Genomic DNA, 13,635 nt, shown 5'->3' with positions numbered 1-13,635 from the left:
GCGGGCGTGGGAACGTGGGACAATTCTAAATATGTTGCATGCTTGCCACGTACCCCACGGATGTGAACAAACAAGGGCACCTGCGTAATTGCGCTGTGCTGCACACCTACTTATAAATATGTGTCCCCTGCAGTAAAGAAATCCTTCTTCCACCTCTCCACCTCCGTCAAAACCCTAGCGCCACCGCTAGCTCTCGACGACGCCGGCGACGAAGCGCTTAGCTGCCGCGACTTCTCTGACGCCGTCCTCACGCCGGCCGCGGACATCTTTCTCTCCGCCGTCGCCGTAGGTGTCCTCCATCGCCAAGTTAGGGCACGGTGGGCTGAACTGCTCGGTCTCTCATTCTTCCCATCTAGCAGTTCTTCGTGCGGTAATTATAACTCTATTTTTACCACCTTTTTGATCTTCATAGATTCATCCTACTTATCGAAAGTGGTTTCTGCCTACTAAATGTTAGATCTATTCTATCTGCATCTCGTAATGCCTAGTCTATTCACTTAGATTTCCTATCTAGTTTGATTCCTCACTTGTACTTATTCATGGATTAGTACAAATCTGGAACCAACTCACCACATATAAGTGAATGTCTTCGCATCATGAGGTCAATGTCTTCAAACTGATTTATCTTCAAAATCTTCTGAGAATGCATATGACCTCTTCCTCTTCCCTTGCATCTCTAATGCTGTCACAGGTACATGTCCGTGGGAGAATCCCTTGGTTCTCATAGTCTGCATTCGTTTGCAGAATACTTACAGCATCATATCAATTCTCCTGAAGCCAGTTCCTGCTTGACCAGCAAGCGTAAATCTCTGAAGCCTCTGACCGTATTGAAGCCATTCAACCTGAAGTTCATGGCTGCAGAAAAATCAGCAAGGAAGGGTGGCAGACAACGCAGAGGAGGAACATCCAAAGATCTGCCTGATGACCTAGCAGAACTGTACAAGACAGACCCTGAAGAGACCTATCATCAGTGCAAGACACGAATCCAATGGATTCGACGCTATTGGGCTGAAGAATGGTTCAAGTACAAGTTCGTCACCAAGGAATATGCAGAGAAAAATGCTATCAAGAGTCCTTGGGGCGATATTCTCTATCGAGGCCTTCAACCCAAGAACAGAGCTGAAGCCATTGAGCAAGAATTCTATCCTTGCATGGTCCATGGACCACAGCCTGAAGAAGCCAACCCATCATCATTACTCTGGTGTCGCAACGACAATCTCTTCAAGCGCAACTTCCAGTTTGCTGTGGCTTCGGCAAAGGAAAACAAGAAGTCATGGGGATTGGACTTCAATCCTGGTCCCTCTGCTCCCCGTGAGGATGGGACTCGTGAAGCTGAAGAAAATAGAATTGGCCCCTTTGCAAACCTTGATGGCCTCATCTCCTACATCTTGGTACAAGGTGCCAAAGTGGATCATTCTGACAATGAGGCTGATTCTGATGAAGCCCCAGCTCCTCCTTTGAAGCCACAGAAGCAAAAGAAGCTAAAGGCTTCTAAACCCGTACCACCAAAAGCTTCTCGTGTGAAGCCATTGGCCACTGCACCTCCTGAAGCCAGTGTGCAGTCTGAAGATCAATCCCGTATCTCCAAGAGGATGGAGAAGAAAAAGCAACTTGTCAGGCATGTTGATCAAGCTCTGACTCCTGCTGCTATTCTGCGTGAAGAACCCATTGATCTATCAAGTGATGAAGATCTTGCGGATGATGCTCTTGAGCAGCTGATAAAGAGCAAGGAAGAAGCAGAAATCTTCAGCAATTTGCCTCTCTTTGATGTGGCCATCATCCACAATTTCATTGATGAGTGGTTCGACACCCCAAATGTCAGCTTTGAAGATTTACAGCTTCCAATTGGCCTCAATGTCTCTTTCAATGGCGCCATTGCTTCTGAGCTGGCTCTCGCTCAGAGAATCGTTGAGCTCAAGCACAAGATTGATTATGAGAAGGCTCAATTCAAGAAGCATGTGGCCAAGCTAAGTGTTCAAGACGTCAGAAACTTTAAGGTCATGCTGCATGATCTTAAAGAAGCTTTTCAAAAGAAGCGCCAAGAAGTTCAAGGCTCTCGTGAGTGCATGAAGAGTTTGGCTGATAAGTGTGTGCTTGCCTACAATGAGGCTGAGAAGCGCAAGTCACTTGGCCGTCCTGGCATTGACCCCAGAATGGCTGCAAAGAAAAAGCAGAAGTTCCCTGCTGATCAGCCTGCACCTTCAAGCCAAGAAGCTCCACGTATTATCTTCCCAAGTAGCATGACTGGCTGGAAGCCAAAGGTCACCACAACCGCTTTAGAACAGAAGAAGACGAGGGCTGCAGAGGCAGAAGCTAGAAAGAGGAAGAATACCGAAGCCTCTGATGCCGCTCCCTCCAAGAAGAAGCGCAAGACCAAGAAGACTCGGGCTGCTCCCACAGAGCCCCTTTTTGTTGAACCCATCTCAGTGATTCATCCTGCATCTTCATCCCAAGAACTTCACATGACTGTGCATGAGCCTGCTTCCACAGAGGCTCCTGAAGCTGAAGATATTCCAGCAGCTGAACCCACCGCTGCTGAAGACATTGGTCATCATGACAATGTTGAAGATGATGAAGTTCTTCCTCAGATCGAATACAATGTGGTATCATCGCCTGTTCGTACGAACAACAAACTCATCGGCATTGGTCGTCCTCTGATGCCAATTACACATGATGATTCATGGGCTGATCGCCCGCAAGAACAAGACTCCCCCAGTACTCCCCTACAACAACAACAAGCTACCCCCAACGTGCAAGAAGAGGATGAAGACTTTCAGGCTCAGCCAACTCCATCTCCTAAAGTGAAGTCAGCTCTTCGCAGGCTTCGCAGAGGACAAAGGCCTGAAGTCCCTCTGTCGAGCGTTCCAGAAGGAGAAGTGCAATGTTCACCTGTTGCACGGCAAGTACTTTCTGAACCTGCTCCAACAGTGAATGTCTCCGAGTCTAAAGCACATGCTGCTGAAGACAATGTGGCTGCATCAGCCGATGAAGAGCATCAAGAAGAACGTGTCTCTACTTTCCCCATTCAAGAAGAAGCAGTTCATGATCTGAACGTGTCTGTGTCTGACCCTCCAGCTCCTCAAGTGGAGGCTGAAAATGTTGAGGCTACCACCACCAACGTTAATACAGCCAGTGACGTAGTCATGGCTGATGCTAATGTGGAGCCTACACTAACTGTGCCTGAAGCAAATGTGGCTACTGAACCTCAAGTCAATGAGGATACTGCACCTAAAGTCAATGAGGATGCTGCACCCGAAGCCAATGAGGATGCTGCACCTGAAGCCAACGTGACAACTGCTCCCGGAGCACCTGTCGTGCAGCCTGCCTCCGATGTTGCCTCTGCTCCTGTTCCGCCTCCAAGGCCTCACACAATTGAGCAAGCATACAGTCATGGTCAGCTCACTGCTGTCCGATGGCCCGTTCTGGTGCCTCCACCCTCTGCCTCAGGACCGCAATTTGACTATCATATTGAGCATAGGCCTCAAGTGCAGAAGCCAAAGCCCAGGTTGCCAAGGTTTCCAAGTACTGCCAACTCCCCCGGGTCCTTCAATGCTAATGGCTTCAAGAGCCACAACACATTCTTTGACAGCTCAAAGAACCCCTACACGAAGCCAAGAATTGCATCAGATCGGTTCTGGAGCTATCAACAGAGAAGCTATTACTCATGCGTGTTATATGATCAAGGGCGCATTTTCCCTCATATGCGCCTTGACACTGAAGCCATTACTGGACTCCCCTGCTTAGAAGAAGCAATTGACTGCTTTCGTGATGCTGGGCTGCTCAGTTTTGTCACAGATAAAGAACACTAGAATGAAGAACTATTGCTTCAATTCTATGCTACACTGCACATTCGAGGCTACAACAGAGATACAAAGACTTGGGTTCTCGAGTGGATGACCGGAAACGTTCATCATGAAGCCAAAGCTATGGATATCATCGAGCTTACATGCCTGTCCACTCCCAGAGAACTCTATGAACTTGGCTGTCAACATCATCGCAATGCCCTGGAAAGCATCTTTCATAGGCCTGAACCCAATATGAGTCAGATGCTGAGCATGATGAAGCCTTTGCCCCGTGATGCTGAATATCCAACAGAGTTCTTTGTTGAAGACCTTGAGTATCTGCCACACACCATATATCACATCATCAGGCGGACTCTATGGCCTATCAAAGGACATTCATCACCTGCAAAGCTTGAAGGAGCTTTGAAGACTTTGGTCTTCTACATTTACAATGGCATCAGCTTCAATGCACAAGATTTCTTCATCAGACAACTGGCTGCCTCTGGCTCTGATCTCTTTGGTCTGAAGTTTTATGCTCCATGGGTCATGCGACTCATAAAGCGACACTCTACTGTCAACTATCAACCCTCTGCTCGCAATCATGTGATTTTTCTACCTGAGGTTGATATGTCAGTTGAAGCTATATATCCTGACCCTGCCAAGAAGCCTCTTTGTCTTCAGAATGCCGAGCACCAAAGCTTCACTCAACCCATTGAAGGTGTTCAAGCAGCAACACGAATCTATCCATTTGCTGGTAACACTCGTCTGCCTCACAGAGCGCCCACTGAAGCCACTGAAAGCACCATTGCCCAAAGGCCTCGAAAGCGTTCTCGCGTTCTTAATGACCGAGAAATTCTTGTGGCCCTTCATCAGAAACAGGATAAGCATCATTTCTGGCTCAAGAGACAGATGCAAAGCATCTTGGTGGATGTCAATCGCATTCACAACCTTGCCACCAAGAATGCCTTTGTTGCTCATGAAACTTGCCGGAGATCATGGAAGAGTTTGACCCTGCTTAGTGCTGAAGCAGATCTTCAAGACGATGGCTTCAATGAAAGATTTCAGTTTGACTCCACTCCTCCACGGAATGCTGTCTTACGAAGAACTCCATCTCTTGAAGACTCTGAATATTCCTCCTCCACGGCAACAGTTAATGCCAGAGTGATCGACGATGAAGATGATGCTACTTCACCACCTCCAACTACTGCGCGCATCGACACTGCACCAAGTTCCTCTGCACCGCCACCCAACGACAACAACCCTGCTGCTTCACCTACTCATCAAGAAGATGAGTAGATGCTCTATGTCTTCAAACCTTTTTGGTCATTACTGACAAAAGGGGGAGAAACTTATGAGCTGATAGTCTTCAAGCGGGTTCATATGGGCGGTTGCATTATATTTTGCTGCGTGCTTACAACTCTTGCATTTTGATACATTTGGTTCTTTGAGTTGTAACACCTAACCTTGATGGTCGTCTGCTACTTCTGCTACGTGTTTGCTTTACTCTGATGTGATGATAACTTCCGCGCTTAGATCATCCTGCAGACGTCCATTTTTCATTATGCATGTCATTCTACTTGTTATATCATTTCATGCATGATGAATTATCTTCATAAGTTGAAGTGGATCTCCATAAGTACAACCTGCCATGTGCATTTGCAATCCAAAAGCAAATTATTAATATGCACATCTTCAGGGGGAGCCCTTGCTACTTATGAAGACAATTCCTATCCTTACAATTTCACATACTTTATCCCCGTTGAAAACTTCAACCAGTTTGTCATCAATCACCAAAAAGGGGGAGATTGTAAGTGCATCTAGTGCCACCCCTAGTTGGTTTTGGAGTATTGACGACAAAGTTGGTTGAGGGACTAATGCGTTTGTGAGAATTGCAGGATAACGCAGGTAGTGTCCCTCATTGATTCGGTTTACCTACCGGAGATGACCCCTAAAAATGTATGAAGACATTGAAGACAATGGTGGTATGAGAAGATATTCATATTGAAGACTATGACATGAGAAGACATTACGTGAAGACAATGGAGCGCGAAGACTATGTGGTTTCGTCGTTTCCTTTCTTCTTTGTTGAGTCATAGGAACCACCGTACTGTAAAGTGGGGTCCAAGTGAACTAAGTCAGAGTGACTGAAGTGATGCTCAACCCAAATCCTATGTCTTCGAGCGAAGACAATGAGAGCAAATCTTATCCAGAGTTGGATGAGTCACCTTTGCTTGTAGCCCAAGTAAAGTTGCCGTGTGTGTTTGAAATCTGACCGTTGGAACACGTGTCAGTTCCTTAGTGACCCAGGGTCATTTTGGACAAATCAGGTCGGGTTGCCTGGTGGCTATAAATAGCCCACCCCCTACACCATAAATTGGTGGCTGCTCAGAGTTTGTATACGGCTTTTGTCGTTTGAGAGCAACCCACCTCGAAGCATTTGAGAGAGAGAAATCCTTGCGAGGACAAAGCCCAAACACCCAGAGCCAAAGAGTGTTAGGAATCACTGAAGTCTTTCTGTCTGTGTGACCTGAAGACTTATTACACTTGAGGACTGTGTATCCTCCAGCCGGTTAGGCGTCGCGTTCTGAGCATCCAAGAGTCATTGTGGATTGCCGAGTGAACGAAGTCTGTGAAGGTTTGGAAGTCTCCCTTGAAGACTTACCAGAGTGATTGGGCGAGGACTAAGTGACCTTAGCTCAAGGGGAATAAGGTGAAGACACGGTCTTCTGAGTTAAATCTCAGCCTCCCTAACCAGACGTACAGTTGTCACAGCAACTGGAACTGATCCAACAAATCATGTGTCCTCAACAAGCAACTGGTTCTATCTCTTCCCTCCTTTACTTTGAGTTTGTATTCGTGAAGTCATTGCTTATTGTTTTATCCGATTGACTTCATTGCTTGACTACTATTGTTGATTGGCTTCATACTATCTTCCATCCTGATCCTACTACCTAGCTGCTATTAATCTTCAAACGTTAATGCTATTGCATACTTGATTATGGCTTGCTTGTTGTAGTTTATCTTCCGCTGCATATCAATTAGGTTGTTTCTATCGTTTGTCTTCGAAACTTCCATGTTTTGAAGACTTTCCTAAAAATCGCCTATTCACCCCCCCTCTAGTCGATAACTAGCACTTTCAGTCACTACTACCGCTTCAGAACAGAAGAAGACGAGGGCTGCCGAGGCTGAAGCTAGAAAGAGAAAGAATACTGAAGCCTCTGAAGCTGCTCCCTCCAAGAAGAAGCGCAAGATCAAGAAGAGTCGGGCTGCTCCCACAGAGCCCCTTGTTGTTGAACCCATCTCAGTGGTTCATCCTGCATCTGCATCCCAAGAACTTCGCATGACTGTTCATGAGCCTGCTTCCATAGAGGCTCCGGAAGCTGAAGATGTTCCAGCAGCTGAACCCACCGCTGCTGAAGACATTGGTCAAGATGACAATGTTGAAGATGATGAAGTTCTTCCTCAAATTGAATACAATGTGGTATCATCGCCTGTTCTTAGGAACAACGAACTCATCAGCATTGGTCGTCCTCTGACGCCAATTGCTCAGGATGCTTCATGGGCTGATCGCCCGCAACATTAAGACTCCCCCAGTACTCCCCAACAACAACAAGCCACACCATCCGTGCAAGTTGAAGAGGATGAGGACCTGCCCACTCCATATCCAAAGGCGCCGCCTGTACTACAAAGACTTCACAAAGGACCAAGGCCTCAAGTCCCTCTTCCGAGCGTTCTAGAAGGAGAAGTGCATCATCAACCTGTTGCACGTCAAGTGTTTTCATAAGCCACTCCTGCTGTGAATGTCTCCGAGTCTGAAGCCCCAGCTGCTGAAGACAATCCGGCTGCATTAGCCGATGAAGAACGTTAAGAAGAACTTGTCCATACTCCCCCCATTCCTGAAGAAACTGTTCATGAAGTGAACGTGTCTGTGCCCGACCCTCCAGCTCAGCAAGTGGAGGTTGAAAATCTTGAAGCTGCCACTACCAACGCAAGTGAAGCTCATGATGTTGTCATGACTGAAGCTAATGTGGAGCTTGAACCAAACAGTGTGCCTGAAACCAATGAGGCAACTGCTCCTGAAGCACCTGTTGTGCAGCCTGAAGCCTCAGCTGCTGCCACTGCTCTCGTTCCGCCACCAAGGCCCTATACAATCAAGCAAGCATACAACCATGGCGAGCTAATCACAGTAAGATGGCCCATTCTGGTCCCTCCGCCTACTGTCTCTAGTCCTCAGTTTGACTATCACATTGACCATAGGCCTCAGGTCCAGAAGCCAAAGCCAAGACTGCCAAGATTTCCAGGTACTGCCACATCTGTCGGGTCTTTCAATGCAAATGGCTTCAAAAGCCACAACACATTCTTTGACAGCTCAAAGAACCCCTACACAAAGCCAAGAATATCACCAGATCGGTTCTGGAGTCATCAGCAGCAAAGCTATTACTCCTGTGTTCTGTATGATCAAGGGCGCATTTTCCCTCATATGCGCCTCGACACTGAAGCCATTGCTGGACTGCCATGCTTAGAAGAAGCACTTGATTGTTTTCGTGATGCTGGTCTGCTCAGCTTTGTCACAGACAAAGAACATTGGAATGAAGAGCTATTGCTTCAATTCTATGCTACCCTCCACATTCGCGGCTACAACAGAGATATCAAGACCTGGGTTCTCGAGTGGATGACAGGAAATGTTCATCATTAAGCCAAAGATCTTGACATCACTGAGCTTACAGGCCTATCCACTCCCGGAGATCTATATGAACCTAGTTGTCAAAAACACCGCAATGCACTGGAAAGCATCTTCCATAAGCCTGAACCCAATATGAGCCAGATGTTGAGCATGATGAAGCCTTTGCCACGTGATGCTGAATATCCAAAGGAGTTCTTTGTTGATGACCTTGAGTATCTGCCGCGCACTATATATCATATCATTAGGCGGACTCTATGGCCGATCAAAGGACATTCATCAGCTGCAAAACTTGAAGGAGCCATGAAGACATTGGTCTTTTACATCCTCAATGGCATCAGCTTCAATGCACATGATTTCTTCATCAGGCAACCGGCTGCATCTGGATTTGACCTTTTTGGACTGAAGTTCTATGCTCCATGGGTCATGCGCCTCATCAAGCAACACTCTGCTGTCAACTATCAACCATCTGCTCGCAATCATGTGATCTTCCTACCAGAGGTTGATATGTCAGTTGAAGCCATATACCCTGAACCTGCCAAGAAGCCTCTTTGTCTTCAGAATGCTGAACATCAAAGCTTCACTCAGCCTATGGAAGGAGTCCAAGCTGTCACGCGTGTCTATCCGATGGCTGGGAATACTCGTCTGCCTCATCGTGCACCAACTGAAGCTACTGAGAGAACAATTTCTCAAAGGCCTCGGAAGCGCTCTCGGGTCCTCAATGACCGAGAACTTCTTGTGGCCCTACATCAGAAGCAAGATAAGCATCATTTTTGGCTGAAGCGTTAGATGCAAAGCCTCTTGGTGGATGTAAATTGCATTCGAAACCTTGCCACCAAGAATGCATTTGTCACTCACGAAACTTGTCGGCGTTCATGGAAGAGTTTGACCCTACTCAGTGCTGAAGCTGATCTTCAAGACGATGGCTTCACTGAAAGATTCAAGTTTGACTCCACTCCTCCATGGAATGCTATCCTACGAAGAACTCCATCTCTTGAAGACTCTGACTATTCTTCCTCCGCGGCAACTGTCAACGCCAATGTGATCGATGATGAAGACGATGCTACTTCACCACCCCCTACTTCTGCACGCATCAACACTGCACCGAGTTCGTCTGCACCGCCAAGCGACAACGACAACCCTGCTGCTTCAACTACTCCTCATGAGGACGAGTAGATGCTCTATGTCTTCAAACCTTTTTGGTCATTACTAACAAAAGGGGGAGAAGCGTATGAGTTTGATAGTCTTCAAGCGAGTTCATAAGGGCGATTGCTTTATATTTTGCCTAGTGTTTAGAACTCTTGCTTTTGATACATTTCGTTCTTTGAGTTGTAACACTTAAACTTGATGGTTGTCTGCCACTTATTTGTGTTTCCACGTGCGATGATAACTTCCACACTTAGATCATTCTGCAGACATCCATTTTTCATTATGCATGTCATTCTCTTAGCTATATCATTTCATGCATGATGAATTATCCTCATAAGTTGAAGTGGATCTCCACAAGTACAACCTGCCATGTGCATTTGCATTCCAAAAGCAAATTATTTATATGCACATCTTCAGGGGGAGCCCTTTCCACTTATAAAGACAATGCACTATCCTTTACAATTTCACATACTTCTTTCCCATTGAAAACTTCAACCAGTTTGTCATCAATCACCAAAAAGGGGGAGATTGTAAGTGCATCTAGTGCCACCCCTAGTTGGTTTTGGAGTATTGACGACAAAGTTGGTTGAGGGACTAATGCGTTTATGAGAATTGCAGGATAACGCAGGTAGTGTCCCTCATTGATTCGGTTTACCTACCGGAGATGACCCCTAAAAATGTATGAAGACATTGAAGACAATGGTGGTGTGTGAAGAGGTTCACATTGAAGACTATGACATGAGAAGACATTGAGTGAAGACTATGGAGCGCGAAGACTGAGTTGTTTCATTGTTTCCTTTTCTTCTGTGTTGAGTCATAGGAACCACCGTACTGTAAAGTGGGGTCCAAGTGAACTAAGTCAGAGTGACTGAAGTGATGCTCAACCCAAATCCTATGTCTTCGAGCAAAGACAATGAGAGCAAATCTTATCCAGAGCTGGATGAGTCAGCTTTGCTTGTAGCCCAAGTAAAGTTGCCGTGTGTGTTTGAAATCTGACCGTTGGAACACGTGTCAGTTCCTTAGTGACACAGGGTCATTTCGGACATATCAGGTCGGGTTGCCTTGTGGCTATAAATAGCCCACCCCCAACACCATAAATTGGTGGCTGCTCAAAGTTAGTTTACGGCTTTTGTCGTTTTGAGAGCAACCCACCTCGAAGCCTTTGAGAGAGAAATCATTGCGAGGACAAAGCCCAAACACCCAGAGCCAAAGAGTGTTAGGCATCACTGAAGTCTTTCTGTCTGTGTGACCTGAAGACTTATTACACTTGAGGACTGTGTATCCTCCAGCCGGTTAGGCGTCGCGTTCTGAGCATCCAAGAGTCATTGTGGATTGCCGGGTGAACGAAGTCTGTGAAGGTTCGGAAGTCTACCTTGAAGACTTACCAGAGTGATTGGGCGAGGACTAGGTGTCCTTAGCTCAAGGGGAATAAGGTGAAGACACGGTCTTCTGAGTTGAATCTCAGCCTCCCTAACCAGATGTATAATTGTCACAGCAACTGGAACTGGTCCAACAAATCATGTGTCTTCAATAAGTGACTGGTTCTATCCCTTCCCTTCTTTACTTTGAGTTTGTCTTCGTGAAGTTATTGCTTATCTGTCTTATCTGTTTGACTTCAATGTTTGACTACTATTGTTGATTGGCTTCATACTATCTTCCATCTTGATCGTTACTACCTAGCTGCTATTAGTCTTCATACGTTAACACTATTGCATACTTGACTATGGCTTGCTCATTGTAGTTTATCTTCCACTGCATATCAATTAGGTCATTTCTATTGTTTGTCTTCGAAACTTCCACGTTTTGAAGACTTTGATAAAAATCACCTATTCACCCCCCCTCTAGTCGATAACTAGCACTTTCAATAAGCCTAATTATTCCAGCAACATGAGTAGGATGAGAGAGTACCTCACTATTGCAACATAAGTTTCTATTCTCCCATATATGTCATACTGCCACCACAAAAATCATGGAGTGGAACTCGTAAGCTTGAGTAATCCAGTCCATTAACCATTTGCCTGATACAAACAAAGTTTTTTAGCTTTGGTCTTTAGACAAATACCATAATCTTTCCTCAGCTCCTTCCATGTTTCTTTCACATATTGGCATTGGAAAAGAGAATGTTCCACATTTTCTTCTCTATTATAGAGTTGACAATCATACCTCCCGCACATCAACTAGGTAACAAAATTTCTTGGTTCTCAAAGGATTAGCATTAGTAAAATAGTGAGAACCAGCAAAAACCCTTTGAAAAACCTAAGAAATATCCATAAAAAATTGTTGAATATTGAGCCATCAACGGTTCAATCTGCCTCATGGCGTCGCAAAGCTCTTGAAATGTAATAGTGTTTAAATACCACAATAGTTCCAGCTCATGATACTCATTGCTCCAGGCAGTGCTCCGCAAGAGAGCCTACCGCTGTCGAGCCTGACATATTTTTCCCTAGGGTCACCCGACTTGTTGTACCTTTATCCTTTGAAGCATTTTTCTTGACTCTCCTAGGACCCCAATTCAAAAATTCGTCCGATTAACCAGTTAACTTGCCGATTAATCCCTACTCATTGGGTCATCGAGTAGCCGATAAACTGATAAATCGGCTGATTATTTGATTAATTGGCCGATTAACTTATTAATCCCCTACTCGCCAATCTACCGAGCAGCTACCACTTAATGATTTCCTCAAACAATGCCTAGGATCACTCTTAGGATGCGGACTAAGAGTGGACCCCCCATGCGGTATGATAGCCAGCTAATTGTTCCCTTCGAACACCCTACACGCAACACCACCTTTCCAGGAGGGGAGCCGAAGCAGCATTACCATGAACCTAGGAGGTACATTTCTTGGTCGGATTCGAATCATCCATGTCCACATCGTTGATGCACTGAGGATGACCATAATTCTCCTTCACCTCACCATCTACTTCGTCCGGATCTTCAAAACCGTGGCCATGAACATATTTTTCATTAAAAGAACACTCAACCCTTTATATTGGAACATCCTCCCATGCGCATAAGCCATTCCGCCCTGAGAGTTTTTTAAAATCAGAGATGAAGCGGATGAATGCCATCCCCCATGTTCCTTGTATTCATGACCAAACATACCACACACCCGTTGGATATATGAACTTTACGTAGGAAATCTAGTTTTTTTTGTTTTTGACTATTGACACTTCATTTTTAAATGGGTTCCTCACACCAAGCTTGAACCGACTCGACAGAAATTACTCACAAAATCAAAGGAGGTCCGTTCAACTGTGATGAATTCCCCAATCTTGCCCGCCATAGTTTTGACTAGTGGACTATATCCATCTGGAAGATCATGGACCTGTATCCATATGTCGGGTTGATTAAGAGAAATTGTCGATGCTTTGGTATATCCATCGTATGGTGCGATCAACATGCTATCACCATGGAAGGTTCAAGGCCCTCTGAGCATAACTTTCTTTTAATAGCCAAGGCAAAAACAAATGTAGTGTGAACAAATTGTCCTCGAGTAGGCGAATGCAAACCTCTTGAGCAAGGTCCCGTGCAGATCTTTTTTAAAAAACTAAAAGTGTCTGAACTGACCCCTCTTATACCATGAGCAATCGCCATATAGCGAACCCCTACGACTACTACGAAACTCCCCTTTGAAGACCATGTCGTACAACTCTTCCCCTTGGAGACCCGATTCCTTCGTCATCCTCTCAAGCTCCTGGTCCCTGGTCATCGACGGGAAGGCGCTGAATTGACCGCCATCTGTAAACCCTATTTCGGAAAAGCAATTGCGCAACACCACATCCTAATAAGATCCAGCTCCACCGGTGGTATAGCCAAGGGCGGGTAGCATTGCAAGACCGCCCCTTCAGCTTGAGCGAGAACCACGACAGAGCAAAGGAAACAGAGGGAAAATTCTCAACACCGAGGAGAGTCGATGAAACCCTATGGAACAAGTGACATGAAGTGTTGGAAAGGGCTACATGAAATGGGACTTCTTATCAGTCCGCCCACACTAAGCAGAGGCCCATGTGAATATATACCGA

This window comes from Triticum dicoccoides, chromosome 7B (assembly GCF_002162155.2).
Source record: "Triticum dicoccoides isolate Atlit2015 ecotype Zavitan chromosome 7B, WEW_v2.0, whole genome shotgun sequence".
Lineage (NCBI taxonomy): Eukaryota > Viridiplantae > Streptophyta > Magnoliopsida > Poales > Poaceae > Triticum > Triticum dicoccoides.
Note: the sequence above shows the minus strand (reverse complement) of the source record.